Consider the following 16,293-nt stretch of genomic DNA (forward strand, 5'->3'; position numbering starts at 1 on the left):
AATATTATTGTTTGTTTGTAAAGATAATGAATGTGCGGTGGCATGAGTCACTACTAGAATCGCCTACTTTGCCGAGTGCCCGAGACACACGGTGAAGGGCCAAAAAAAACCTAGATAAAGCTTTTGCTGAGAACAGTTATCGACAAAGGGCATTCGATGCACACCTCTCATGCAAACAGATCTTTGCCGAGAATTGTCCATTGGGGACTCTACATAATTAGTGCCGAGTTCAAAAGGGGTACTGTTGTAGGGTGAAACCCTAATGGATGATCTTTTCACACTTGGAGGGGGGAAAGGGATGAGCAACAAGAGGAAATCACTCAAACAAACCTAAATCATACATCCACTATAATAGCATACATATGATCCACAAGTATATAAGAACAATCAAGGGGAAATACCACAAAGGTAAGGTTCTTCCAGGCCTGGGTTCCTCCCACTCCAAAGGAGGTGAGGTCTCAATGATAGTCTTCTCCAAGACGAGGTCTTGATATCCACTTGGGATCTTCTCGTACGAGGTCTTGATCTCCAATAGGTGTACTAGATGAGTAAAGTTCCCTCTAGATAATCTCATGCACTTTGCTAATCCTAACAAATGGCCTAGGTACAAAATATATAGGTGGCTGGAGGTGAGGGACAAGTGGAGGATAAAACAAACACTCCGCGACCGAATTCCTGTAGGGTCCGTGCGCACGGGGTAAGTAGGGCCCATGGGCATGGGGGCCCCGTTGGCACGGTACACACCCATGTGCACGGGCTAGCAGCAGCTGCAACGAGGGGTCATGTATGCACGGGGATGACCGAAGGATGCTCCACATCATCTTCCCCTCCCCTTGGGGAAGATCCGACCTCGGATCATTAATTTCACCATGTTAGGGAGATAGGTCCTTGACATCGAAGATGTCGCTCATGTTGTAATTGTCGCGTGGAATGTCGATCTTGTAGGCATTGTTATTGTAGTGTGTGAGCACCTTGAATGGTCCATCGGCATGAGGTAGAAGCTTGGACTTGTGCTTGTTGGGGAAGTGGTCTTTGCGAAGGTGTAGCCACACAAGATCTCTAGGGTTTAACAACATGGGATGTTGATACGTCTTTAACGTATCTATAATTTTTGATTGTTACATGCTATTATATTATCCATCTTGGATGTTTTTATGCATTAATATGCTATTTTATATCATTTTTTGGGAGAGATAGACATAGATAATTCAGACTTGATTTGTTGGGCTACTCAACCTTCTCTGGAAAAAAAATATTTGGTTGGGATTTTCTCCCGATGCCATGCCACTGCCATTCACATATGTATCAAAACATGAACATTTTTTGAAATTGCAAATACCTTTAAACATGAACATTGTTATAAAATTTGACAACATTTTTCTCCCGCCGCCGGAGAGGGAGGGAACTGAGGGAGTCCTGGAGTAAGGGGTCCTCGGACAGCCGGACTATATACTTTGGCCGGACTGTTGGACTATGAAGATACAAGATTGAAGACTTTGTCCCGTGTCCGGATGGGACTCTCCTTTGCGTGGAAGGCAAGCTTGGCGATTCGGATATGTAGATTTCCTTCTCTGTAACCGACTCTGTGTAACCCTAGCCCCCTCCGGTGTCTATATAAACCGGAGGGTTTAGTCCATAGGACAAGAACAATCATAATCATAGGCTAGCTTCTGGGGTTTAGCCTATACGATATCGTGGTAGATCAACTCTTGTAATACTCATATCATCAAGATCAATCAAGCAGGAAGTATGGTATTACCCCCATCGAGAGGGCTCGAACCCGGGTAAAACATCGTGTCCCCTGCCTCCTGTTACCATTAGCCATAGATGCACAGTTCAGGACCCCCTACCCGAGATCCGTCGGTTTTGACACCGACATTGGTGCTTTCATTGAGAGTTCCATTGTGCCGCCGCGATAAGGCTTCATGGCTCCTTCAATCATCTTCAACGACGCAGTCCGGGGGGAGGTTTTCCTTCCCGGATAGATCCTCGTATTCGGCGGCATTATACTGCGGGCCAACTCGCTTGGCCATCTGGAGCAGATCGATAGCTACGCCCCTGGCCATCAGGTCAGGCCTGGAAGCTTGAACTATACTGCCGACATCCGCGGAGACTTGATCTTCGACGTGTTCGAGCCCATGTTGATCAGCTGTGCCGAACAGTCACGACGGGTATGACTTTGATCTGCCATCGGACATTGTTCGGGAGATCTCGCCTGCGGTGGCGCCGGGAATCAATCTGGAGCAGATCGTGCCTTCCGAGGACGGGTGAATAGACCCCGCCACGGAGGCCGCACACTCATCGGCGTTGGAGCCGAACACTGATCCCACCTCCCGTGAGGGTGGTTTTATCGGACCCTTGAACTCGTCTCCGGCTACAGGATCCGAACCGCGTGCGTCCATGCCTATCGAATCCGATTGGGCACATGTCATGGAGTTCACCGCAACGGATGTTTTTCAGCACTCGCCCTTGGGGGATGTGCTGAACTCATTAAGATCTCTTTCCTTGTCAGGAGATTCTTGGCCGAACTCTGTCCAGCTCGAGTGGGAAGCGGACGACGAAGAAATTCGTTCCCCACCCACCACCCACTTCATAGCCACTGTCGATGACTTAACCGACACGCTCGATTTCGACTCCGAAGACGTCGACGGTATTTACGACGATGCAGGAGAAGAACAGGAACCACCGCTCACTTGGCATTGGACTGCCACCTCATCATACGATATATATATGGTGGACACACCAAAAGAAGGCGATGGTGATGATGCAACAAAGGACACTCCCCTCGATAAGCCACCAAAACGGCGCCTGTAGGCGCCGCTCTAAATCCCGCCACAGTAAAAACAGCGACAACAACGCAAGACATCATAACACCCCGGTTAACTCCAAAGGAAACGACGACCCCATGGACCCAGCGATGGAGCAGGATGAGCTAGGGGACGATGAACATAGTCCGGAGCCGACGCCAGATGACGCTGATCCCGAGGGTAAAATTCACCAACCTGTCTCCGGAGAGGAGAACAGCCCGGACGATGATGCACTCATCATCCCTGAAAAACTCTTGAAACAAGAGAACCTCCATAGAAGGCTTATCGCCACCGCAAGGAGCCTAAAGAAGCAAAAGCAAAGGCTTAAGGCCGCGCAGGATACACTCAACCGCAGGTGGAACAAAGTGCTCAACACAGAAGAAAAATACGGCGGTGATTGTCACACAAAGAGCTATCCAAAGCGCAAGCTGCTGCCCGAATTCGGCAATGAGGCCACAGAGCCTATTCAGCCGAAAACGACCGATCAGCCGGACCGACCGCCCCGTGGCCGTGACAAGACGGCTAATGATGCCACACACAAGACAACCCACGATCTACGTGAGCTCCTTGACAAAAAGTCCGGTATGGCCAAATCCATCTATGGATCTAGAAAGCGCGCTTCGGCACAGGATCAGAGCTACCGAAACGATCACATTGATCGAATACCAGCTAGGAATCAGCACCGAACACAACAACCGTCGACAGCATGCCACGACACGTCCAAATACAGGGGTGCCGCACACCCCCTGTGCTTCACCGATGAGGTGCTGGATCATGAATTTCCGGAAGGATTTAAATCCGTGAATATAGAGGCATACGATGGAACGACATACCTTGGGGTCTGGATCGAGGACTTTATCCTTCATATCCACATGGCTCGCGGAGACGATCTCCATGCCATTAAGTACCTACCCCTCAAATTGAAAGGACCAGCTCGGCACTGGTTGAAAAGCCTTCCTGAAAACTCAATTGGAAGTTGGGAAGAACTTGAGGATGCTTTTAGGGCCAATTTTCAAGGGACCTATGTCCGACCTCCGGACGCAGACGACCGAAGTCACATAATTCAACAGCCCGGAGAGTCAGCCCGAAAACTCTAGAATAGATTTCTTACTAAGAAGAATCAGATAGTTGATTGCCCGGACGCCGAGGCCTTAGCGGCCTTCAAACACAGTATCCGGGATGAATGCCTTGCCAGATACCTCGGCCAAGAAAATCCGAGGACAATGGCAGCCTTAACAAGCCTTATGACCCGCTTTTGCGCGGGCGAGGACAACTGGCTGGCCCGTAGCGGCACCAGCGACCCAGGCACATCCGAAGTCAGAGATGGCAACGGGAAGCCGTGACGCAACAAAAACAAGCGTCGAAAAAATGATGACAGCCTAGAGAACACGACGGTCAACGCCAGATTTAGGGGCTCTCGACCCGGTCAACGGAAGAAGCCATTTAAAGGCAGCAGAGATGGACCGTCCAGCCTAAACAAGATTCTAGACAAATTATGTCAGATTCACGGCACCCCCTAAAAACCTGCAAACCACAGCCACAGAGAGTGTTGTGTTTTCAAGCAGGCCGGCAAGCTGAATGCCGAACAAAAGGGGAGGGAGACGCCAAGTGAAGACGAGGATGAGCCTCGCCAGCAGAACACCGGAGGACATAAAAAATTCCCACCAGAAGTCAAAATAGTGAATATGATTTACGCAACTCACATTCCAAAGAGTATGCGCAAACGCGCACTCCGAGACGTATACGCTGTAGAGCCCGTCGCCCCAAAATTTAATTCCTGGTCAGCCTGCCCGATCACCTTTGATCGCAGGGACCATCCGACTAGTATCCGGCACGGAGGATCGACTGCCTTGGTACTCGACCCAATAATTGACGGATACCATCTCACATGAGTCCTTATGGACGGCGATAGTAGTCTAAACCTAATATATCAGGACATTGTCCGCAAAATGGGGATAGACCCTTCAAGAATCAGCCTAAGCAACACTACCTTTAAAGGAGTGATACCAGGCGTCGAGGCCCACTGTACGGGCTCTCTAGTACTAGAGGTTGTATTTGGTTCCCCCGACAACTTCAGAAGCGAGGAACTAACCTTCGACATTGCTCCATTCCAAAGCGGCTATCACGCACTACTCGGAAGAATGGCCTTTGCTCGTTTTAATGCAGTACCGCATTACGCCTACCTTAAACTTAAGATGCCCGGTCCACGCGGCGTCATCACAGTTAGCGGAAATACAGAGCGTTCCTTACGCGTGGAAGAATACGTGGCGGCTCTAGCAGCCGAACACTGAGCGATCCCTCCAACTAGGATAAATGGTCGGTCGTCAAGACCACAAACACGGTTAGACGAGTCCGACACTCCACCCAATGTAACAGCCCAGTTGGGATTTCCCCACAAAAGATGCTAGGGGCTGCCCGCAAAAAGAGCCCATAGTTTGGCTCAACCCTATCAATACAATCACACATTGCATTTTCATGGTTCATTCAGATTAACGAACTCCTCGCACGAAATCTTTCACCTGGGTTTTTTCTTTTTACAGATGATCATCGTGTTACACCCTTCCAGGATACGGCACAACAGAGATAAAGGCGCAGACGTGCAGCAGGGCCTCGCTCAAAGGTTTCTTTTTAGATTAAGACCCTGTGTAAACCTTTTTAATGTCTCTTGTTGCTTCTTCCCCTCTGGAAACTTTATACAACCGGGAGGGATACTGGCATTTTCGGCATTTTTGTCACACCAGACTATTGCTCATACCTGGAAACTCAGGGCTTATTATCAAGGGTGTTATTCAGCCCAGTACACTTTATAAAGTCCGAATACCTTAGGGAGTGTTCGGCGTTGCGAATTTGGCCTTATATGCATCAGCTCCGAATCATGTCTTTGGTCAAATGTGGGGTTTGCCCGGCTCCCGTGTTTTGCTACCTTACGTTCCGCTCTATCGGCTAAGGCGGCACTGGAAGAACTACTGCGATTGTGCCCCGGTTCATCTGGATGAGCACCTCAGTAGAGAAAGCCGAAAACCGACTGTCATGATACATCGCGAGACTGGTCAACCACTCGATGACTCAGTGGAATCTTCGCGATTCCTCCGCATTAACGAAGGACCGGTTTCCCGGTCATGTACGTACGCGCACCATCTTTGGATGAACGCGAAGTACTAGGGGCTATATAGTAGCCCCATCGTCGAACTCCTATGGCTAAGTGAAAGTGTTAAAGCTATATAGTCCGATTGCCTGGTTCGCCACGCTATCACCTCCTTAACGGACCAAGACGTTGGATCAAGTGTGACTATGCATTTTTCCGAACACCCCCGCATTATATGTGTGGGGGCTGAATCCGACGACTGCTAACTTTCAAGTTATATACATACATAAACGGCCGCACAGGAGGCACTATAATACTTTCGGGCAAAAGTATAAACACAACCTTTATAATCAAAATAGCATTGTCTTTACAATCGAGATACATGTCATTCGAACATGGCACTCTTCGAGCATTGAGCCTCTATTAAACGGGCGCCTTCTAAGACTTTTTCAAAATAGTGCTCGGTCGGGTCCTGGCCTTCCGCTGCACCCCGGGTTGCAATAGCGGTGGTGTGCATCCCAACCCAGTATATTTTAACACGGGCAAGAGCCATCCACACACCATCTATGCACGCCGACCTCTTCAAAGCATCGATATGCGGCACACCACCAAGGAATTGTTGCACCAATCCAAAATAGTTGTCCGGCCTTGGTCCACGTGGCCAAAGATGATCCACGACAGACCTCATAGCAAGCTCGGACAACCTGTGGAGTTCGGCCCATGCGGCCATCTTTTCATTCAATGGCAGCGGACGCGTCAGGGCACTGAACTGCGACCAGAATAACCTCTCAGCCTTATGGTCTTTCCGATATTTGAAAAACTCGGTCACATCAGCAGCACTCTTTGCCGGGTCCGCATATGCGTCCGCCGCACTCCACAACTGATCCAGAGGGGCATACTTTGGATCGCCGAATTTCATACGCAACAAATAGGGCTTCCCAGCCTTATGGTCTTTCCGATATTTGAAAAACTTGGTCGCATCAGCAGCACTCTTTGCCGGGTCCGCATATGCGTCCGCCGCACTCCACAACTGATCCAGAGGGGCATACTTTGGATCTCCGAATTTCATCCGTAACAAATAGGGCTTCCCAGCCACGATATCTCCGGCTTCACGAAGCTGCTCCCTGATCCCCCTCATTTCAGAGCGGGTTTCCTTGGCTGCCTCCAGGGCCTTCTTCAGGTCAGCCGCTTTTGCTTGATTTTCCTTTTCAAGGAGCCCACGACGGTTGGCGGCATTTTCCAGCTCGATAGCCATCTGGGCTATCTTTTCTTCGCTCCGGCGATGAGCAGCCTATTCGGCTCTTAACTCTTCGACCGCCGTCAGAGCAGCCGCATCACTTATTCGGGCTTGCTCCTTGGCTCGGGCAAGCTCCTTCCTAAGGGTCTCCACGGCAGCAACTCCATCTACAGTCAGAACATATTATAGATACTAGCATTATGCTCCTCTTAAACATTTGCTGACAAGCCGAATATACATTCCCTGGGCCTCGTCAAGTCGCTTGTTAACCAGCGCGATGTCGGCATCGGCCACGTCAAGCTGCCGCTTTAGTTTGGCAAAATCAGCAGATCGATCAGCCGCCGGACCCTCAGCTACCTGCACATAAAGCAGCACGCTTATTACCAGAGATTATGATCCTCTGTTCGCCATGTTGATGGCAACCAGAGTCTCAGGGGCTACTATCTATACAGAGCACACTTAGCATGTGCGGTACCATCAAAAATACATTTTTTGCGTACCTCAAAGCTTCTCAGCAGACTGGTAAAAGCTTCATTCAAACCACTTTTCGCGAATGAAATCCTCTCAACCACCATACCCATTAAGGCACGATGTGTCTCTGAGATGGCTGCTCGCTCCAAAAGGCCCATTAGTGTGTCCGGCTGTGCGCAGGACAATCCCGGACTCCTCCTGAAGCTCTCTTTGGGAGCTGGATATTCCAGACTCTGGGCAGCCGAAGTGTCAACTTCTGGCGTAGGTGGATTAGGAGAAATCCTCCACGACGACACCTCGGGGTCGTCCGCCCCATGTGACGGGGAGGCAGGGGGAGGCGTCTCGCTCTCCATCATCTCCAGAGGAAGATCCCCCAAGGACGAACTCTGTGGAGAGGGGCTATGAGCCGGACTGCAACAAATATGTTTCAGTCATTATCCTCAGAGACAAAACGGGGTATATTTACCAAAGTACTCTTTTACTTACGGCTCGGTGGTGGGCTGGCCCCCTTGTGAGCGCTCTGTGGCAAGAACACCCTCAGGGGCAGGGCCCCTTGGTGAGGTTTTCTTCCCTTGTTTAGAAGCCTGCGTTTCCAAATCTTCGGAGGCGGCCCTTTTCTTACCTTGAGGAGAGGGGATTTTAGGTTCTCCTTCCCGATTATCCTCCTTCGTGGAGGCACTTACTCCCCCAATTCGGATGTGTAAAATATGAGGCCCACATGTGGCTTCTCTATTTCCCCCCTCGTCTTCTCTTGATGGCACCTGATACGGCGCTCGCTCAAGCATCCTAGTCAACAAAGGATCCGTCGAGCCTTCGGGAAGAGGGGCCGAACACCTAATCCTCTCCGCCTTCCTTAGCCAGTCTTGGCAGAGAGCAATTTTTCAGAATGACTTTATAATTAACATAAAGGATGGTGTGTTCGGTAGCGAAATTGCTTACTTGGGTATCCGGGTGGTTGCAATTGAGACCCACGTCCTCGATGGTGTCCGGACACTTTATTCGTTATCCAAAGAATGACCCATACATCTCTTTGAGCGTCATGCTGAAGAATTGTTGAATGGTTCACGGTCCTTCCGGGTTGAACTCCCACATACGGAGAGGGCGACGCTGACAGGGCATGACTCGACGAACCAGCATCACTTGCATTATCTTGACAAGACTGACATCCCTCTTAAGGAGGTCTCGGATGCGGCTTTGCAGTGTCAGCAAGTCGTTAATCGGCCCCCAATCCAGCCCCTTGTTGACCCATGACGCCAGTTGCGGCGGGGGGCCCGAGCAGAACACTGGAGCGGCCGCCCGCTTTGTACGTCGGGGAGTTGTGATGTAAAACCACTCTTGTTGCCATAAATCAGATGTTTCCGCGAAAGAACCCTTTGGCCATGGGGCGTCGGTGCCTTTTCTTATTATAGCACCTCCGCACTCCGCGTGACGCTCGTCAATCACCCTCGGCCTCACATTGAAGGTCTTGAGCCATAGGCTGAAGTGGGGAGTAATGCGGAGAAAGGCTTCACACACGACGATAAACGACGAGATGTGCAGGATGGAATCCGGAGCTACATCATGGAAATCTAGCCCGTAATAGAACATAAGCCCCCTCACGAAGGGATCGAGACTAAAAGCTAGCCCTGAAAGGAAGTGGGAAATAAATACGACACTCTTGTTAGGTTCAGGTGTGGGGATGACCTGCCCTTGAGCAGGCAGCATGTGTGTGATTTCGGCGGTGAGATACCTGGCCTCCCTAAGCTTCTGGATGTCCTCCTCTGTGACGGAGGAGGCCATCCACCGGCCTTGAAGGTTGGATCCGGACATGGTCGAAGGTCCGATGTGCTTTAGCTTGAGCCTTGGGTGTTGGAACTCAAGGAGCGGGAGGGGAAGGATCGAGCATGGGAAGAAAAGGACAGGCCTTGGCCCCCCTTATAAAGAGGACGAATATCAAGCGTCCCCCGCATGACCATTTGGGACTTGCCTAAAATCAAGGAGTCATACTAAACTAACACAGTTGGGTTACCCACACCTGTATTGATGAGAATCCCGTGATAAGGGGACACGATCTCTGCTTCGACAAGACGTGCCAATAAAACCGCCTCGCAACACGTGTAGTGGCTGGTTGTGAGAAACAGTTCGATAAAAAGCTGTCAGCATATTAGATTTGTGGAATATTGTACTCTCTACAATGGTATGCGGAATTTGTCTTGCAGAGCCGGACACGATTCTCATGTTTAAAATCTTCTATGGAGTATTCGGAGAAGGAACCCGCCTTGCAATGCCGAAGATAATCTGCGCGCCGGACTCATCGTCATTGAAGCTTGGTTCAGGGGCTACTGAGGGAGTCCTGGAGTAAGGGGTCCTCGGACAGCCGGACTATATACTTTGGCCGGACTATTGGACTATGAAGATACAAGATTGAATACTTCGTCCCGTGTCCGGATGCACTACAAAAAAAATACACTTCTGTGATGATACATGTTTGTCACAGTAGGTCGCGTTTTTTGTCATGCATGTACATCCATGACAAATTTATGACAGAATCAAGATAGTCATACCTGTGCTGTCGTATAAGTGTTCCATGACATTACCAAAATTATCATCACGGAAGTGTCCACTTCCATGACGATAAATCATGCGTCACAGAAGTGCTTTCGTTAAGGGTGACCGACACATGGCATCCACCGTAACGGAACGCCGTTAAGCTATCGGGTCAGGTTTTGGATCCGATAACCCATTAACAGCCCTGACCAATGGGGATTTTCCACGTGTAAAATCATCATTGGCTGGAGGAAACACGTGTCGGCTCAACGCTGGCACAGATGTCATCCACTCATTGGACAGAAGGCCCCTATGATACGTTGACACGTGGCACGGCCCAACAGAGGCCCATTGCTGTGAAAAGGCCGGCCCATTTGACTTGGTCAAGAGGTGACGGGCCGGCCCATGGAAAGCCTGTTAATGACCTGTTCGCATATAGCCCATATACAGCCCGCTAACCCAAGGCCCGTTACGCCCTATTCGAATTAGGCCCAGTAGCATCATCTGGGCCATCCAATATGATTCCAGCCCATTTTCATTTCTGGCCCATGTATGGCCCATGACGTCTTTCGGCCCATATGAGGCCCTATGTAACTCTTGGCCTATTAACGGCCCGTGGTGAAACTGGCCCGTAATGAACAGTGTATCACTTTACACCCATTAACGGCCCGTGGTGAAACTCATGTATAGAACAGTGTTTCACTTTATACAAATTAACGACCCGTTATTCCGTTGGGCTGTTTCCAGCCCATGTTATCTTTCGGCCTTCTCAGTGCCCATTTATTCCTGAGCTCATTTCCAGCATTCGTTTACTTATGGCCCGTTACTATCATTTTTTGCTTGTGGGCCAAATTCAGCCCGTGGTTACAGTCGGCCCGTTTGTGGTCCGTTAATACGTTGGGCCTTTTTCATAGCGTCATCAAATACGGCCTATTAACGATGGCCCGTTATGTCGGCCCATGAACGGACGATTCCAACTCTAGCCTGTTTAGGGCCAGAATGCGGTCTATTTGGCCCATGTTTGGCCAATCGATCATATGACCCGTATAAGGCCCATTGATGATACAGCTCGTAGAAGGCCCATTGTTTCTACAGCCCGTAGAAGGTCCATTGTTTCTACGGCCCGTAGAAGGCCCACTATTTCTATGGCCCGTAAAAGGCCCACTGTTTTTACGGCCCGTAGAAGGCCCACTTTTTTCTACGACCCGTAGGTCCAGTGTCACTACAGTAAATATTAGCCCATGGTTATTGTGGCCTAGTTTAAAAAATAAGTTATTGCAGCCACTAGCAAACCGCAGAAAAAGAACTGCACTGACTACAAGCAAACAAATAAACAAGACAACAAGGAAATAAATAAGCAAGCAACTTACACTAGGCTATCACGGCTATTACACATATTACATCAACTGGGCATCAAAGTTCGCCACCAGTGCAAATATAGGGAACACAACAGCATATAAACGCCGCAACAAAACAAGTCCAGAACTGAAACCACTTCAGAAGAGCTCAAGAAACAATATCCTGGGTACGCATAATGCTAGCAAGATGCTTAACAAGCTTATTAACTTTCTCTTGTTTGGCTCTTAAGTCCTCCAGCGCTTGCTGTTGCACCAGAAAGTATGCATCTGAATTCTACAGGGACTTCCTCAGTCCTTCGGCTTCCTATCGCATAACATCTGATCAATGTCTTTCAACTTGAAGTTGGGACTCAAGAAGCCGAACTGATTCAGGTTACGAGTTCGGAGAGCTGGTGCCAGCAGTGGTAGCTAGTAACTCGAACACTACATCAAGACATGACTTTGGGGTTGTCTCAGTGTCTTCAATATAGTTTTTAACAGCTTTCTTGGAGACCAACAGGGATGTCTCACTATCTTGAACCTTATCTGCATTACTTCCTTTACCATTGCATAACAGGGTACTCTTCTCCAATATTTTATCCGCGTTCTACAAGAGAAACAAACAAACACATCTCAGGTTTACAATGTAGTATATGAAACTCATTTTGGTAAACCAGTTTAGTAGTAAGGTGGACATGATAACAACATGAAACAAACATATATCTATGTAGTATGGTCATTGTATGGTCTATATCATTCTAGTTTATGTTGCCAAATCAAGATAGATACAGTTCGAATCATATCTATTTAAGACAAAGCAGCATAGACAGAATATAAGTGTGGGAAACTACACAGCAATAACAACACTTGTAATGTTCATGGCATGAGAACATAACTGTTTATTCAATTGAAACTGAAATCAACATAGAGCAAGTTACAACAGCAAACAGCCAAACAAATTGAAGAAACAGGTTTAAAACATACCTGTTGCGCCATTGGAGTTTCAATTGCATCCTTCAAATTTGAAATTGGTTGGTATCAGTAAATACAATGATGCAAGAGCAAAGTAGTATGAACCATAGCTATGGAACCTGACCTGAGAACAATTCTTCTTTTTCTTTAAGCGTTGACTTCGGGTTCGGAGTGGTGGTCCTCGTGATTTGGGCACTACAGTTGCCTTACTAACTGCTCGTGTTTGGGTGCTCTGTGGTGGATACGGTGCTCTGTCAACGGGAACTGGGTGTCTATCTGCTGGGGTTGGGGTTAGAAGGGGTGTAGTTGGTTCTCTGTCCAACTGGGTAGGGGTACAATCTGCATGAGTGTGGGTTATGTGTGGTGGGGCTGGTTCTTGGGCAAGTACAACCGTGGTTCTATCTGCATCGACAGGTAGCACGATCTTTTCTGAAGATCGTGTTTTTACTCCCACAGATACTGCCATCACTCCCTCCAATTGAAATGGCTGATAAACAAGAGAAGTAATTGAATGTACATACATTGTAAGATAGACAGGTGCAACGGATAGTAGGGAAGAAAACAGGGCATGAAATAATTCACATTTATGTTGTCTAAGCAAACAGAATAGCAGGACATAATTTCACATATATGATGGCTAATTAAATAGGATAGCATGACACAATTTCACATGTATGATGGCTAACTAAACAGGATAGAATGACATACTTCAAAATATGATGACTATGTAAACAGGATGACATGATATAACTATATGACGTGTCTATTAAAGTGGTTGGCATGCCATAAATCACAAACATGCCGTCGATGGAAACATGATGGCATGATATAATTCACGGATAGAATGACATAATTTGAAATATGATGACTATGTAAACAGGATGAGATGATATAACTATAGTATGTCTTTAGAAAATGGGTTGGCATGCCATAATTCAGATACATGCTGTCTATGTAAACATCATGGCATGACATAATTCAAATATATGATTTATATACTAAGGAAGTGAGCAGAGGGCAACCACATATATGATGTGTCAACTAAGGAGATGGCATTCAATATTGTGTATATGATGTAAAAACTAAGCATTGCAATACAACATATGCATTATATGAGTAATATAACCCTGCCAAGTTTGAGCATACACCTCAGGGGGATAATAGGACTGGTCATCTGCCTCTGAATCCTCCTCTGAAGAGCTGTCTATAACCAACAAGATATCTGCTTCAGCAGGTAGCATTGTCTGCTCTGAAGACCTTGTTTTCACTCCTGATTTCTCCATCAGCAATTCAAATGGCTGATGCACAGGAAGAGCAGTTGAATATACAAACATTGTCGACAAAAGCAATGAGAAATACAAAAAAAGGACGGCAAGATATAATTCACATATATGAAGCTTGCCTAAACAACATGGCATTGCATAATTCACATACATAATGCCTTGCAACAAGATAAGATTGCATAATTCACATATATAATATCTTGCAACAAGATGGCATTGCATAATTCACATATATGGTAATTAGACACTAAACGGGTGTCATTCACACAAAGCATGTCTAAACTAAGCAAATGACATAGCAGTGCAAGATACCATATGCACGATAAGCAACATAACCCTGCCAAGTTAGGGCATGCACCTCGGGGGGGGGGGGATATGATTGGTCATCTGTCTCTGAATCCTCCTCTGAGGAGCTATCGGTAACTAGCAAGACATGCGCTTCGTCAGATAGCATTGTCTGCTCTGAAGACCTTGTTTCCACTCCAGATTTTTCCATGACCGTGCCGAATGGCTGATGCACAGGAAGAGTAATTGAATGTACTAAAATTGTTGACAAATTTAACACATAATAAAAAAATGATGGCATGCCATAATTCACATATAAGATGACTGGCTAACCAGGGTGGCATTGCAAAATTCACATAAATGATGCCTGGCTAGACAAGATGGCATTGCATGATTCACATATACGATAAAGAAACTAAATAGATGGCATTGACACAAAGCATGTCTGAACTAAGCAGATGACATCTTTAATGTATACAGTAAGCAATGCAAGGCACCATATGCATGATATTACCAACATCAGCATGCCAAGTTAGAGCGAAGACCTCATGGGGTAAATAGGAGTGGTCTTCTCCTTCTGAATCCCCCTCAGAATAGTTATCTTCCTCTTGATTATGATCCGAAATGGGTGGAGGGGGGCTGCCTTTGCGCCCACCATGGAACGACGTCTGCATGAAATTTTATTGCCACGCAAGGCTCGTCTCTTTTGCTCTACATGATCAGTTCCATTGTGTACAATAACTGGCATGCATAGTAATAAAACATAGTGAGATTATGTAAGGAGTGCATGCACAAATCCAGAGTGATGGTAGCAAACTACGGATAGACCCAAAACCAATGATAGCAGGTAGATAATAGCTTTAGTTGAAAAATACAGATAATGGCTCCTTTAATGTTTGTTTGCACCCAACATGAAACTCATAGTAGACACTGGAGATTAACCAGATAGTAGACAAATAGTACTAATTGCTGCCCCAATATGTACCCCACAACCATTTAAAAACTCAAGTTTCAGCATTAATTTGGACCTGACTCGGAGTATAATAGGTGAACATGATGATAATGTAGCATGTCATCATATTAAGCGACGCATAACGTAAGCAGACACGGAAGAGTGCGACCTCTCTTTTGGACCCGTGTATTCCTCAAGGTCATCTGCTCAGTTGATGATGGTAATGCAGTTGTCATGGCTGCCAAAGGCGGGGAAGAAGATCTGAGGCGGCGAAAGACAGTCTGGAGAGTGGATCCCTGCTGTGGTGAACCCTTCCGTCATTAGAGCAGCTGAGCTGGGTTGGAACACAGCACCGCAAGAGCAGGACAAACCACACAAGGTTTTCTTTGACACATATCTGTAACAGAAGTAATTGAGTAAGGGCTTGTTTGAATTTGAGGATTCTAATAATGCAGGGATAGGAAATAGACAGGAATAGGATAGGAATGCACGTGCAAAACAGAGAATTTAAAAACACAGAATTTCTGCCAATCTGGGTGTTTGATTCACAACAATTGGAAGATCACAGGATGCAAAAAAGCATGGTGAGATTAAGTCAAACCACAAGAAAATGTACGGTTATAATGCTATTATGCTACTATCTCTTAGTCTTGTGCTTGGTGAATAGGAATATGAAAAGGAGGAGAAGTGGAAATTAGAATTCCTACGGTTTTTCTTTCAAGGAGACACTAAAGGAACAAATCCTATAGTTTTCCTTTGCTCCATTCCTTTGCACCAAATTCATGAAAAGTAGTACCATATGAAACTTTCCAATTCCTATGTTTTTCATTCACTTTTCCTTTCAAGCACTGGCGATTGTAGTAGGCAGGCTCGAGCAAGGAAAATCCTACACTAAAAAAATGTTTTTGTGCTACTTCTATTACTTTGGACCCAGGCCACTGCCATACTAGCTCAACTCCCAGGCCCATCGACAAATGCACAGCTCAAACGCGCAGAGATAAATAATGATGACATTCAAGAGAGTCCATCACGGATAGTTAAGTTTCCTGGTACCTCACTGCTTGTCATATAGTAGGATAAAATAATCATATTTCCCGTTACTACGGGTGCTCAGTGGACAATATATATAACATGTAGAGTAAAAAAGAGATGCAACAAGTGTACAACCTCTTTGGCGAAGCCATGTCGATCTCAGCGTGATTGGGTTGGCCGGTGAGGATGCTCCGGCTGACTTTGCTGTCGGAGGAGGGGAAGAAGATCTTAGGCGTATGGAGATGGAGCCCGAGGTACTGCTCCGCTGTGATGGAGGGTTTCGTCGTTGGAGCAACTCCGGTGAGT

Source organism: Triticum aestivum, chromosome 7B (assembly GCF_018294505.1).
Source record: "Triticum aestivum cultivar Chinese Spring chromosome 7B, IWGSC CS RefSeq v2.1, whole genome shotgun sequence".
Taxonomy (NCBI): domain Eukaryota; kingdom Viridiplantae; phylum Streptophyta; class Magnoliopsida; order Poales; family Poaceae; genus Triticum; species Triticum aestivum.